The sequence below is a fragment of the Peromyscus californicus genome, unplaced genomic scaffold (genome assembly GCF_007827085.1).
Source record: "Peromyscus californicus insignis strain IS unplaced genomic scaffold, ASM782708v3 Scaffold_5__1_contigs__length_169319896, whole genome shotgun sequence".
Classification (NCBI taxonomy): Eukaryota; Metazoa; Chordata; class Mammalia; order Rodentia; family Cricetidae; genus Peromyscus; species Peromyscus californicus.
In genome coordinates, this window is record NW_026294573.1 from 68,738,874 (window position 1) to 68,754,095 (window position 15,222).

The 15,222-nt window shown below is 43.3% G+C and overlaps 1 protein-coding gene and 1 long non-coding RNA gene across 7 annotated transcripts in view; one reads left to right on the forward strand and one right to left on the reverse strand.

Annotated features, from left to right (window-relative positions):
• Nucleotides 1-15,222, forward strand: part of Nfib (nuclear factor I B) — a 418,189-nt gene that overhangs the window by 146,341 nt on the left and 256,626 nt on the right. The window lies entirely within an intron of this gene.
• Nucleotides 9,175-15,222, reverse strand: part of LOC128097649 (uncharacterized) — a 40,034-nt gene continuing 33,986 nt past the window's right edge. The window contains exon 2 of the long non-coding RNA XR_008213929.1: nucleotides 9,175-10,339. This is a non-coding gene — a long non-coding RNA (uncharacterized LOC128097649). The remainder of the gene's footprint in view (nucleotides 10,340-15,222) is intronic.

A 15,222-nucleotide genomic window follows, 5' to 3' on the forward strand; every position in this document is an offset into this window, starting at 1 on the left:
AGAAGCCTTTCACAGCCTTTCCCGTCCGAGTCTGTGTCCCCAACTAGACTGTTTGTTATGGAGCCTGTCACCCCAAATGAATTTTACTCATTAGCATTTGTGTCTCTTCCCTTGCCTCTCCATCCTGCATCCCTCCCTCTCAATGCAGTGACAAAGGAAATGGGCTCAGTAAAAACTGCTGCCCCTAAGAGAATTGAAGGCGACTGTCACTGCCATGGCCACTGGCCCATGGCTAGTTAACTCTCACAGGAGGATACCTTATTGGTAGGTGCTGCTTTGGCTGTCTAACAGGATAGAAGGGGAGACAGCCAAGCTCCTTGCTGATTCTAGCACAAAGAGGTGTCCCTCTAAAATGGGAGGCAAAGAAGAGAGGCCTAAGAATCTTATAGTGAGTTGCTGTATCATTCTTGGATGCAAAAGACTGGAAATGTAGTACAGGCCGAGTCACTTATCTTTGAGAGTTCTGACAAGTTTTCTGGGGGAAAAAATAAGAGAAATGAATAAAATTAAAAATGTGTGGTAAGAAAGTTAGAGAAAGGAAAGGCCCACATTTCCGCTAGGGAATAGGAAGTGGTCTTGTCTTCCGCAGCAGGGCTGTCTAATAAATCTGGAGAGTTTTATTGACTTCATAGGCGCAAAAATAACCACCCAGAGAAAACATCGGGTTTCACTTATGTTTTTGGAAAGTAATTTCTCACAGACGCGAGGTTAAAAGAAAGTGGTTGCACGGGCCTCAGCTGCGGTGGTGTGTCTTCTGGTATGCGTAATGCAACTGGATCTGAGTTCTGGGACGATGCCCAGACTCAGGGGCTAAAGCCTCTGTTGAAAGCACTGAGGACAGAGTGTTGCCAACATTTTATGTATGCAACTGTAGATCGATTGTCTTAGTGCAAGCACAGACTTTGATCAAGAGCGTCTGGAGGGCGGGGTCTCATTAAATGATGTTTTCATCCCTTAATTCTACAGTTTTTATGTCTACTTGTTCCTAAGTCGACCACAGACCCTGAGTGTCCCTGACGCAGAGAAGTCCCTCCCTAAACCCGTGTCTGGCTCTCAGGCTGCAGCAGTGACTGGCACTGAAGGAGTTCCTGGGTAGAAAGGATACAGGCTGGGAGGTTTTACTCCACTCTATAGCTTTTGGTCTCATATTAGACCAGTCAGAAAAGAAAACACTAGACGCTCTCTCCCTCCTGCCTTGTGTCTGTGATTCATTAGTAAGACTTGAAAACTTCCCCTGCACAAAGACAAGCTTTCCTAAGCAAAGGGCTGATAAGAGCATATGTCTGTAGGATGAATTCTCCCATTTGAAGATGTCTGGCCAAGACTAGAAAACTCAGCCAGTCTCAGAAAGTAGAAATTTGTTTCTGACGTCCTTTCAAGTCTTCATAGAGCTATGGAAAAGACGGCATCTAAGTAACATTTCTAAGGCCTAACAAGATTCTGGTTCAAGTCTCCGAGTGAATCTTGCCCCACAGGGCAGAGGAGACATTTGTACCATCCTGTTTCTACAAAGCAATGGTAACGAAGCTGGAGTAGCCATCGTTTGGCCACCCCCAGTGGCAGAGCAGAGCCTGTTGGTGTGTGGGAGGGTGATTTACTCAGAGCCTCTAGGCCTGTCCACAAAGTTAAGACAGGGTCTGAGAATGAAAAGAACCCTTGCCCCGGGAAACAAGAAATAAATAAAATGTAATTCAGAATTAATCGCCTTATTTTAGAGATGACAAGAAACAAATTGGTGGTTTCAAAATGTGGGATTTCTTTAAAGTAGCAGAATCCCTTTTCAAAGCAAAATCTTGTCTAATAAAGTGGCAAACATTTACTGAGCCCTCAGCATGTACAAGGTTAGGCAAAGCAGTTTGCATCGACCGTTATTTAGGAGCCTACCCTATTGTGAAATGGGCATTGTTCCATGTCTACTTCACAGCTGTGGAGAACAAGAAGCCAGCCTGCTCCAGATTAAACTGTAGATAAACCTACTATATAAATAGGCAGGTCACCGTGAGGCTGCTCTGGTGGAATCAGGGCTGTAAGACCAGGGACCCTTGGCCCCGGGCTGGCTTACTCCTTTGTCAACCTCTCTCTCCCTCTAGAGCAAGCCCAAGGCTCTGTAGAGCAGCACCTCAGTTTCCTGACTGGATGAGCTCTCCATCCTCTCGTGGTGTCTGCACAGTCCCTGCTGCCCGAGGTGTAAACACAGGAACCATTAAACAACCTTAGGTCACAAGTTGGCAAACCCTGTCTTTCACTAAAGGACAGGGTCAACATCTCTTTCCATGTGCCTGAAAAGAATAGATTTTTTTTTCAGACTACTTTGATTAGATAGAGGATGAAACTGAAGAACTGTTCTGAGGTAAACCTGCTGGTGCTGTTAGGTCAAACCTAACAGTCTAAACCACAGGCCAAAAATCAGGGTCAGTGTGCACGTCTGTACCACTTCTGTTACCAAGTACTCTACGTGCGACCACACTTTCCTATTTAGTCTCCGATGAGCTGTCTGCCAACTCCATCCAGAGACAAGTGAGAGGTGGGAGCATTTTTTTTACCTTTTACATTGACTAGTTCTCTGTCCACTTGCTGACTCCCCCAGAACAGAGTTCATCAAGGAAAGAGGACGCCTTTGATGTCTTTGTTAGCTCCTGACAAAGGCCAAAACAAACAAAACAAACAGTGACAAGAAGCTCCATGGGCTGAAGCTCTTTCCCCTGACCCACACCAGGCCCCGCAGACTACTGGACCTCAGTGTCACTTAGGCTGGAGAAGAAAAAAGCATTTTCACCTTTATTTTCCCAAGGAGTGTAAAGAGATAAAGTTATTGATGGGCAATCTGATGACAGCTATTAAAATGAAATGCTCAAACCCTTGACCTAATAATAATTCACCTGCTGGGAATTCATGGTGGAGAAATACGCTGTCAGCTGTTCAAAAGTGCTCAAGTGGTACGTGGTGCTTGCAAGAATATGTGTTACAGGGAGTCCGGAATGACCCAAATGCACTCACAGGAAACTAAATGGTTAAGGAAAAGACGGTTCGGCTACACCGTGCCGTTCAATGGAACCGCTAAAAGGTGAAAAAGGCATTTGCTACAGACTGACATGAGAAAACATCCAAGACACGCTGTTGAGAATTCTTTGTTTTGTAAAATGTTAATGTGTGCCTTGAAAAAAAATCTGCTTTTCTTAGCTATGTAGGATTATAGATTTCCATTTTGTATGCTGCATATTTTTTGTTTCGAGTTACTTTTGTGTGCATGTCTATATGTATGCATAGATATACAGCGTTGCTTCTGTAATCAAAATAACAACCAACGTTCCTACAGCTTGGTCCTCTGAGAGCCCATGTTGCAAAGTCTGGAAGCCTGGTCCAAATCTATTGACTTTGCTGGCAAGCAAACTGAGCTGACATTGGAACAGTGAGACCACAGAGCTAAAAGGAAGAACGTGCATGAAGTTCTTCCAGTGTTCCGAGTTTATGAGCCATTGTGGCAACTATTACTCCAGAAGGAAATCCTCTTTAAGTGGGGAGCTGATGTGGATAAACTTGAACTTTGGCTAGCTTGGGACTTGGTGTTGTCATTAAGAAAGTACAACTAATAACCAGAGACAAACTAAGGAGACTTAGGCTGATGGGGACGTGCTGGAGGTAAAGGCATGTCCATAAAAGACAGAGGTATTTATATTTAATCATGTTTATGTGTGTGTTCCTGTGTGCATAGAGCACATCTGTGGGGGTGTCAGCCAGACCAGAAGAGGAAGTTAGATCCTCCGGAGCTGGGAGCACAGGCAACAGTGAACCTCCCCATATGGGTACTAGGAACTGAAGTCTTCGAAGAGCAGCAAACACTCTTAACCACTGGACCATCTCTTCAGCCCTGTGTTTAATTTTATGCTTTCATCAAGATAAATGTGGTGTGTTTTCTCCAAAAGGTCACCATTCAGGGGGCTCTATAGCTTAAACAATTAAGAGAACTCAATAAAGGGGATTCAAAATCCCAAACACACAATCAGGTCCCAGGCATTGGGAGGGACCCTGAGAAGGAAGAGCCGTTAACCAAAGGTTCATTATCTTCACTGTAGGTGTCTCAGGGAAACCTCACTGCTGTGGCTCAGAGTTCTGTAACAAAGAAAGATGGGAGAGCAACAGCGACAACTCCCCTCCTTGAAGGTCCATCCTTCAAAACAGAGATTTATCCCACATGTGGCAAAAGCTGGAGGCCACACTCTAGTCCTGGAGAGACTGCAGCATGCCTTTGGGGTGCTCCATGTCATGCATGGAAAAGCTCGAGAGAAGCTCTGTTTGTTGACAATGGCAGACACCCAGTTCTTGATGCTCATAAAACTATGGCCGTCAGTGCTGGAAAAGATATATTAGGTCATCAATTTCGATTTGAATCCAAGGCAGGACGGTTCCCTTGTGCAGTCATTCCGAGCCTTTGTCTGGGCAGCTTTGAAATGTCTCTAGGGCCTAACTCTGGTCCTCGACTTCAGTTCCTGGGCAAATGTTGAATTGCGTGACTTCAAAGAAAAGAAAAGGGGCATTTTGGAGTAGGAGCCACACAGTACTTAATTATATCCATTCCTAGATTCCTATCAGCCGTTTCCACATGAAGAAAACAATTTAGTGTAAAGAAACACGTATATCTTTGCTGTAAAGTTACCATCAAGGAACAAATCACTGATTTTTTCCAGTTTCTTATATTTCAACTTTGGTGGTGAGTTTTTTTGTTTTTTTTTTTTTAGCTGTAGGGGGAAAAAAGCAAACTTACAGGGTTGCTCTCAACCAGAGTTATTGAGAATGAGAAACACTTAAAAGTGTTTTTTGTCAGGTGGCAAGAAAATTATATTCTCGTCTTTTCTGTAAACCTCATTTGAGTCTGTCTACCTTTGTCTTTGATAGACCTGATGTGTTTGCAGTTTTCTAGGCTTCAATGGGGCTATCTTATGAGGAATCTTGGGCCTTGGTGGTACACGCCTGTAACTCCAGCACTTGGTAGGCAAAGGCAGGTGGATCTCTGCCAGCTCAAGGCCAGCAGGATCCAGCAAGATCCAGGCCAGCCAGGGCTACATAGTGAGACTCTGTGTAAACACAGGGAGTAGGGTGGTATGGGAAGTTCTAAAGCTAAGTTTCTATTTTCTACCAATTTCCTTTAGCTTCATAATAAATAGTCCTAATCTCCTGGAACATCATGGCCGGGCAAAACTGAATTAATACTGTTGTTGTATCAATGTATGTTTTATGGCCTCAGAAAAATTCTTCTTCTGCAGAATGTGGTTTGCTTACTTGTTCTTAAGAATATTTTATTTTATTTTTGGTAAGTAATATTTTAGCCAGTAAAAAGTCTAAATGATATAATATCCTCCTCTGAAAACTCTTTCTTTTATTTATTTGTGTATATGTCCAGGCATGTGTGTGTATGTGTGCTACAGGGATCAAACCCAGAATTTCTCACAAACTAAGCACACTGTCTAGTTAGGGTTTGTATTGCTGTGAAGAAACACAATGACCACAGCAACTCTTATCAAAGAAAACATTTAATTGGGGTGGCTTACAGTTTTAGAGGTTTAGTCTAATCTATTATGACGGAAGGACATGGCAGCATACAGGCAGACATGGTGCTGAAAAGGAGCTGAGAGTTCTAGAACTTGATCCACAGGCAGCAGGAACTGAATTGTTTGTCACACTTTTTGGGCATAGCTTGAGCATAGCAGATCTCAAAGCCCGCCCCCCACAGTGACACACTTCCTCCAACAAGACCACACCTCCTAAGAGTACCACTCTCTTTGGAGGCCATTTTCTTTCAAATCACCACACACACACACTCTGCCTCTGAGTTGCACTTTATACCCAAATAGTTTTGTATGATTTGTAAAGGTTATCTCATGAAGAATTCTGGGTATTTAAATGCATTTTAAATTACTTCTCCTTAGGAAAAAATAATTAAATTCCATGAATTTAGGACTGTCCAGAAATCATGGACTCCATAATAAAAAATTAATACTGCTTATCACACCAACAAAAAGATAGCAACTTATATATTTCCAGTATTCTGTGTGAATAAACATCTTAAATGTACCCTAAAAATTAATGCATTGTTGTTTAGGAATTTGATTTAAAAAGAAATGAGCTCAATTGTTTAATACATGTTCTTACCAACACTGGCAGGGGCTTCCCATTGAGCCTCAACTTCCCATTTCTGCACTGGTTTGTCTTGGGCACTATGGTGGCAGGCGAAAGCACCTAGCAACCCCCCTCCCCTCCTCCCCACAGAAGGAGCATTTACTTCCCAGGGGAAGCTGACTTCCGATCAGCTGCACTGTGCCATGTGCTCATCCCTAAGCCACAGGACAAGACTACAGTGGCATTCTCATGTATTTGTTTTTTTTAATTGTCAAATCTGAGCAACTTAGAACAACAGAAATCTATTCTTTCATATTTCTGGACAGCATGGGTCCAGAATCATGGAGGTTGTGGAGCCATGCTGCCTCTAGCTACTTCAGGGAAGATTCTGTTCCTGTCTTTACCAGCCTACGGTGGCTCTGAGAACTTATTGGTTCATGGCAACTTCATTCTAACTTCAGTCTCTGTGGTCCCGCTACCCCCTCACTTCCTCTGTGTGTGTCACCCTGCCTTCTTCTTGTCTTAGAATGCAGGCTATCTCGTCAAAATTCTTAATGCAGTTACAGCTACAAAGACCTTTATTCAAATGAGGCTCTAGTCACCCATTCTGGGAAATGGGATGTAGAATTATCTTTAGGGGGCCACCCACTAGAGCTGGCAAATATTTAACAACATCCTCCTCAGGAAAGGGGAGCCCTGCTCAATAGCACTGGTCTATTCTGTCAGTACTCCCCCCATGAGGAACTCCAGGCTACTGAGGGGAAGCCACTGACCATGGAACTGAGATGCCAGGAACATGCCACAATACAGTTTTTCCACTCACAGAGCCAATAGATACTAGTAACCTCAAGACCCCAGGTGGTGATAAAATGTAGTGAAATGATAAAGAAGGAAGAAGGCATGAAAATTGCTCCTTTTAAGACTTTTAAGTTTATTTCATTTTAAGTTCCTGTCCTTTGAATTACTACGGCAATTGAGTGTAACAAATGGCTTAAGAGTTCTCTGTTTGTGGATTGATTCATAAGAGTCAATGTGAGCTGGCATCAGTCAGCATCCCATTGGACAGGATATGCCCAGTGATGAAGTCCTGAGTCAGCAAGCCTAGGGTGGGCAGATGGTCAGCAATAACCACAGCATGTAAACTGAAAATGGGGTCATCGCTTCTTTCAGGTAAGGTTGGAGTGTTAGTCTCTAAAGAAGGGGACAGGAGAACCCCAATAAATCACTTTCAGAATCATTTAAATATGTGCATGTCATTTAAATATTTATTTTACATTTAATTATGTGCATATGTGTATGCCTGTGTATGGGTATGTGCAAATATGTAAGTGTAGGTGCCTGTAAAGGACAGGAGAGGGCATGGATCCTCTGGAGCTGGAGTTACAGGTGGTTGTGAGCCATCCAACATGGGTGCTAAGAACTGAACTCGGGCCCTGTCCTGGCTAGTTTTATGACAACTTGACACAAGCTAGAGTTTTCTGAAAGGAGAGAACCTCAATTGAGAAAATGCCTCCATAAGATAAGGCTGTAGGGCATTTTCTTAGTTTGGTGATTGATGGGGGAAGGCCTAGCCCATTGTGGGTGTGGTCATCCCTGGGCTGGTGGTCCTGGGATCTATAAGAAAGCAGGCTGAGCAGGCCATGAGGAACAAGCCAGTGAGCAGCACCTCTCCATGACCTCTGCATCAGCTCCTGCCTCAAGGGTCCAGCTCTGCTTGAGTTCCTCTTCTGACTTCCTTCAGTGATGCACCATAGTGTGGAAGTATAGGACAGATGAACCCTTTCCTCCCCAACTTGCTTTTGGTCGTGGTGTTTCATCACAACCATAGAAACCCTAACTAAGCAAGTTGGTATCAAAATAGTGAGGTATTGCTGTGACAGGCCTGAACATGTTGTTTTGAGGAGGATTGTGGACAAATCTGGGGACTTCAGGCTAGAGCAGCCACTGAGTGTTGAGAGCTCAGTGAGCTGTTGTACAGGAGATCGGAAGAGAAGAATGTTGAAAACAGTACAGATGGTGGAGGCCTGGATTGTGAAGTTTCAGAGGAAAGCAAAGACTCTACCAAGCATTTTTGAGTTAAGAATTTGTGGTTCTGATTAGCTGGGGCTGAAGAATAGGCTGTGATTAAACAAAAGATCAGAACCAATGAAGTAAAACCGTTGTTTTACTGGGACAGTAGAAACTGGTCAACTGGTGCTAATAAATTAGTGGTGATTAAGAGGAGACCAGCATCATCGAGGTGAAATCTTCTGGGACGTGTTTCCTCAGAGTCTGCATACAGAAGCTGTTCCAGAGGCAGCCATAGTTGTTCCTTGCACTAGCAGTCAAACTTGGTAGTCTACGAGTCACCCAGGTGGTACTGGTTTTGAAGTCATGAAGGGGTCATGGAGAGCAGCTGAGGCTTGGCACTGTGAGAGATCAGGATAGGCCATGGGTGAAGGTGCAGTCTCAGTAGCAGTTGAAACCCCAGAATTGAAGGGGTTATGGAAGAAAATTGAAGTTTGGCACCATGAAGAGAGCCCAAGAGAGGCCTTTGTGAAAGTGAAGTCCAGTTGCAGCAGAAGACTGCCAGTACCATGTGATAACCACCAAGAACAGCAGCAGTAGGGGAATGCAGCTGGGGGAGTCTAGAAGACAAGCTGTGTGTGCTGCAGAGGGCAGAACTGGAGAAGTGACCCAAACCCTTTGGAGGAGCCCAGAAGACCGTGAGTGAATCCCAGACACTTGGTCATTATGTTATTTATGCTGTTGGAGTTTAGTTTTGCTTTGTTCGGTTTGTGACTGTGCCCTGGTTCTTCCCTCCTGAAGTGAGAAACTATTAAATTTACAGGTTTTACAGGAGCCCACAGTCGAGGGACTTTGAATTTTAAAAGAATTTGGATTTTTAAAGAGACTCACTGTATTAAAGAGACCGATTTTTTTGAAGACCGTGGGACTTTAAACTTGGAATGTTCATATTGTAATATTGAGATTAATGTGTGATCTTGGGGAAGAACAAGAAGGAACAGTTATGTCTCAACATTAATCATAAGGCAACTAGATTCAAAGGAAGAAAGACAGTCCAGGTCTTAAAGTATCTTTTATATTATTATATTATTTTAATAAAATATATTAAAGGCTTTATTGAGATATAATCAACGTACCATGCAATTCCCCCACTTGCAAGTAAAATTCAGTGGTTTCAAAATGTAGTTATCAAGTGGCCCAACCATCACTTCAGTTAATTCAAGAATATTTTCATCTCCATCCAGAGAAATGCTGCACCTCTCTGCTGTCTCCCCAAGTCTAGGCCCTCTCTCCAAGTCCTAGTCAACCACTCTTCTGCTTTCTCTCTGTATAGGTATGCCTATATACTCCAGAAATATGGAGTGGGTGCCTTCTCTTGTGATTGGCTTCTGTTACTTAGGAAGATGTTAAAAAAAGTCATCCATACTGTCACCTCTATCATTTCATACTTTTCTGCTGCTGACTAGTATCCCATCATATAGCTATACCATTTTATATTTCTCCTTTCATTTGTAGACGTTTGAATTTTTTCTCTTTTCTGTAGATATTGGAAATGCTGCTGTGAATACCTCCTCCCCTCCTACTTTTCTATCCCAGGGCTGGGGGATTGAACCTTGGACCATGCACATTGCTCTGCAAGCCCTCCATGACTGAGCTATATCCCAGCCCTGCTGATGCTGTGAATAGTTTTGTACATGTTTTATGCCAACATAATTTTTCATTTCTCCTAGTGCAATGTTTTTTAAATAAGTTTTAACTACATTTCTTATTTTTCCTATGATTAAGGGGACTGTATTTTAGAACTTAACTCAGAAATGTCATGCATACAATTTCAAGCCTCTTAAATATGGGATCATCCCTTTCCTGAAATTCGACTGTTTCTTGGTAATAGGAGAGGAGAGGCTGTCTCTTGGGGCAAAGTGGGAACTGGCTAACTTGGGATCCTAGACTGAGGAGCAGGTGTGATGGAATTTCCTTTGCTGCACCAAGTACAGGCCTTGCCCGCCACAGGCTCACAACTTTTAGCAATCACAGTCTTCTTCCAAGGGCTCTGTGAACACACACTGCAGCGAAGAATGAAAACTGAATCAGAGTTAGAGACTTCATAAACTTTACAGGGAAGAGGTGGGGGGAGCAGCCTCTCTGACACAGGCCCGTGAGAGCCTCGCTCTGTCCATGGCATGAAACGTGGAAGTATCATCCTGTGTGTCCTGTGGGCCTGCAATAAAAAAGAGGGCTCTATATTAATTTATAGTAACCTTCTTCCAAGAAATGCAGAGTGTCTCAAACAGTCTTTCACTTACTCCCTGGAGGGAATATGCATAAAACTTGCATAAGAAATAACTCCTTTTAAAATTTACACTCTCCAGTTAGTGCTGGGCAGAAATAGAACTAGCAAAGCAGACCTCCAGACCAAACATTCCACTGTATTATTGTCAGTGTGCTTTATAAATCAATGTGTATCCAGAGAAGCAGGGCAGCCCCATGACTCGACTCAATGATGACGGCATTTCTTTCTCTGGGCTGTAAACTTTTTCTTCCAAATTATAACCCCTTGCTAGAACATGCTCCAGGAAATGGAAAGCTATCTTACAGTTGATCTACAGTACGTGGCTTAGGCTGCATGGTCCTGTGCATGGGTAGCCCCAGGTTTACTTTGTCCTCCAGCTCAAACCTCCAAAGGCATCCCAACTGGGAACCGAATGAAGATCCGCAGAACAGCTCAGCATAGAGAGAGAAGAGTTTTTGTCATAGTTTTATTTCTGATGCTGTGATAAAAACACCCTAACAAAAAGTAACATATGAGGAAAGGGGTTTATGCAGCCTGTAATTCAAGGTTACTGTCAATCATTGCGGGAAAGTCAAGGCAGGAACTTGAGACAGCTGGTCACATCAAACCCACAGTCAAGAGCAGGAGCGAATGCATACTTTTTCACTGGCTTGCTGATGCTCGGCTTGGTTTCTCCACTCATTACCGTTCAGAACCTCAGTGGTTGGACCCACAGTGGGCTGGGTCTTTCCACAATAAGCTTAATTAAGACAATCCCCTACAGACATGTATTCAGTCCAACCCAGTGCAGACAATCCCTTATTGAGACTCTCGCCTTGTGATTATGGGTTATGTCAAATTGACAATTAAAACTATCTTTAACCTTTAACCATCACATTTAACCCTTTGCCAACTTGACACACAAACATAGCACTTTTAAACCATAATGTTCCACTCCTAATACCCAAAGTCTCTACTGAGGGTCTGGGAAAACCATTCAGTTGATACAGTACCTGCCACTCAAGCATATGAATCTGATTTCAAATCCCCAGTACCCATATGAAAGTCTTCTGTGCTGATGTGTCTGTAATCTCAGTGCTGGGGGAAGGGTGGAGAGAGGAAGATCTCCAGAGTTCTTTGGGCAGCCAGTGTAGACCACTGGTGAGTTCTCTGTTTAGTGAGAGACACTGTCTCAAAAAATAAGATGAAGAGAAATAAAGATGCCTAGCCTCTGGTCTGTACACATGTGTATATGCATACCCACACAGAGTTAAAAAATAATTTAATTAAAAAAAAGATACTTGTGTTATAAGGTTCTTAGGGCTTAACTCTAAGGGAAAAAAATGGTCAGGGCCACATTAGTTCATCTCAGAGAATTGTACCTGGAGATGTTTGTGACTTTCCTTTCATCCCTGGCAAACTTCTGAGTTCTATAAATCCTTTCCTGGTGAAGATCAGGGATGGAAATCTTAGTTCAGTTAGCAACAAAAAAAATTCAATGCAGTGTCCCAGGGTTCCTCTAGTGCCCAGAATGTGTTCTTTTGGGGAGTGGGTGGATCTCCCATAATTTTAACACACATTACTTAAAATTCATAATATTTGTCAACTACACTAGTTCCATGATGTCTGGAAGCCTAGTCAAAGATGAAAAGGCAGGACCCCTGTTGGAAATTAAGAATTTGAAGATGGAGAAAGCAGAACATCAAGACAAACATGAGCCATTTCTAAGTAACGGATCGTTGTGATTGTTCATGTTGCACACCCGTAAAGGCCAGTCATCCTGCCAAAATTTAAAAATAAAAGACTCTCACACTGGAAAATCTGTTGACACAGAATCTGCATCTCCAAATGGCTGCACATAATTGACTGATGCCGAATAGTAGCTTACGTTAGTTTGATGGAACTGCCATAGTCAAATGTCACAAAATCCAGTGGCTTCAGCAAAGAGAATCTATCACCTCAGAGTTTGAGTCTCAGATCTGAGACCAATGATCAGCAGGGTTGATTTCTTCTGAGGATGTTTCCTTGTCTGGCATCTGGTCTCCTTGTCCTTGTACCTTCCTGTGGTCATGTCTGTGTCAACATCTTATCAGGACCCCATCAGTCGCCTTAGCTTAAGGCTTATCTCACTGAAGCATAATTATGTCTCTAAAGAACCCATCTCCTGGGGCTGGTGAGATGGCTCAGCAGGTAAAGGTGCTTGCTGCCAAGATTGATCTGAATGTGATCCTCAGAACCCCAAACCTGGAAAGCCAACCCCTGAAAGTTGTCCTCTGACCTCCATAAATGCATACGCACAATAAATAAATAGATAAATCAATAAACAAACAAACCTATCCCAAATACAGCCACATTCTGAGGCTCTGGGGATTTGGGCTGTAACATGAATTTTGGAAGTATGCAGTTTACCCCATAACGTGGTTATTTCCTTTAAACGGGGAAATAGTGCTCCGAGTCACTGAACTAGCCATCTGGTATACCCTTCTCACCGGGGTCTTCCCCTTCCTGAGGCAGGGTTACCACAGGCCATCTCTTCTGGGTGCTGTTCTTCCTCCTGGCTTTCTTCTCTCACAGAGAGACCCGCTCTTCCAGACAGTATATGGACCCATGACACTCTCATCTGGGACAACAGCTCAAACTTCATTCATGGCTATAGAACTAAGGTTGCTGCTCGAATGATCTTCACAGGGGCAATCATGAGATGCCTAATAAATAGTGATAATAATAAGCTGTGCCCATTACACGGAGATAACAGTTGAAGGCAGTGCAGAAGGAAGGAGCTGCCGTGAGGCATAACCGACTTCTTGTGTTAGAGACAGGACATACAGGTTTGAGGAGTGGAAATCTCTCAGTGGCGCCATAATTCTTCCTCAGAGCTGATCACCTGACTAGATGAGGAACGGCTGTAAATTTCAATGGAAATTCAGCCTGGTCTTCATACCTATTTGCAGAAAAATGTTAGCCAGATTATAGCTGAAAACTCTGCTAATTCTAGGGACATTTTGGTCTAGTGCCTGGAACAATTACAGCATGTATTCACACCTACCACACTCGACACTGAGCAGAACTTCCAGCACAACACTTAGTACTTTATTTTTAAAAGAAATAGCAGCGACTGAGTCGTGCTCACTCTCCGGCTTTCTAGCTGAGCTTTCCATGAGACTGGAGGATGAGGGGCATCTGTGCTGACAAGAGATACATTTTGTGCTTTTAAAAAATCTTTGCTCAGAATCAGGAAACTTTGGATGCTGGAACATGCCTGCACCTGAACTGACATTAACAAATCACATTTGCAGGGCTCTGAGAAAAGATGGTTCAGTGTACTGCTTATTCAGCACTGTAACTGTAACTTAAAAGAGACATCTTACTCAAAACTATTTGCTTTTGAGACAAGGAACAAAAGGTTCTGAAATTTCAGATCACTCTCCCCAGACGAGAACATCACCCATAATGCAGTTGTTGTTGTTGTTTTCAGACCCGTGTTCTCCCCACCTAAAGGGATTGCTTTTAAGCAGACTTTGTCCTGTTAGCCTAAACTGTATGGAAAGAAAACCAAATAAAACAAACTAGTGCACACACACCCTGCCTCCTCTACAGCAGAGTCTCTACTTAGTCTCCGGGATTGAGAAAGAAAGGCCAATTCTACTCCAACTAGCTTAGCAAAGGGAAGAAACTTTCCTGAGGTTGATTTAGGCAGCTCTAGGAGCTGGTCTCCACACAGCTTGCTGGAATCCTATGTGAGTCTAACACCAGGGGGCGCAGTATCCTTTGTCCTGACTAGAATTGAACACAGGCTCTGAAGCATGACTGGGCCTTCAAGAAAGTTGGTTTTTATTTTTACTTTTCCCCCCTGTTTCCACAGTTTCTTCTTGGAACCAGCCAACTCCCCAGGCTCCTTCACACATTCTCCTTTCTTCCTAGAGGCCCTCAGATTCTCCCCATAGGCAAGATTTAGCAGGAAGGGCCAACAGTCCCTTCCCATGACAGTTCCTCTGCTAAGTCTAGGAGACCCTACCAGTGACCTATCATTTCTTCTCACCAGGCCCCCAAATTAAAGAAAGTTTGAAAACAAAGTTAAGCTTTTTAAATCTAGACAAAATGAGCATGATGTGAGAGCTGGCATATATCCATCCTTTCCACACACACACACTCTCTCTCTCACACCCACAGAAAAATGTAACACATAATTTTTTCTGAAAAGCTGCTAACGTCTTGCAGGTATGTTTCCCCCAGCCATCTATGGACAGCCTTTGGTAGTGGATACTTACTGAAGGGACAGAGTTTAAACATCTGTTAGGCCACACCTCTGCTCCTCTTAGCCAACCACTCTGAATAGTGTGCCTGCATCTCTAAGTCCTAACCAACTTGTCTTTAGCAGTAGAAAGAAATCTACCCCACACATGCTAAGTCTTATCCATATCACAGATCCAGTGCTCCCATTTCCACAGAGAAACGAGCATCTCCTCTCTCCGTGTAACCATCAACCTCCAAAAGCATTGTCTTTTGCAAAGTCCCCAGATTTGCTGGGTGTGGTGGCACACACCTTTAACCCCAGCACTCGGGAGACAGATCTCTGTGTATTTGAGGCTGGGCTGTTCTACATAGCCAGTTCCAAGAGAAAGACAGCCCCCACTATCTCAAGGGGGGAAAAAATCCCTGATTTTCCATTGTTCTAACTGCACACAGGGTCCTAAGGACATCTTTGAAAAGCAGCAATTATGTTTATAGAGAAAGAATTTAAATGTACATAGTCCTTTTCTTGACTCTCATTGTAGTTTCCCAACAACTCTAAGGGATAGTCAGGGGAATCCAAAACTTAATAGGCATGCCCC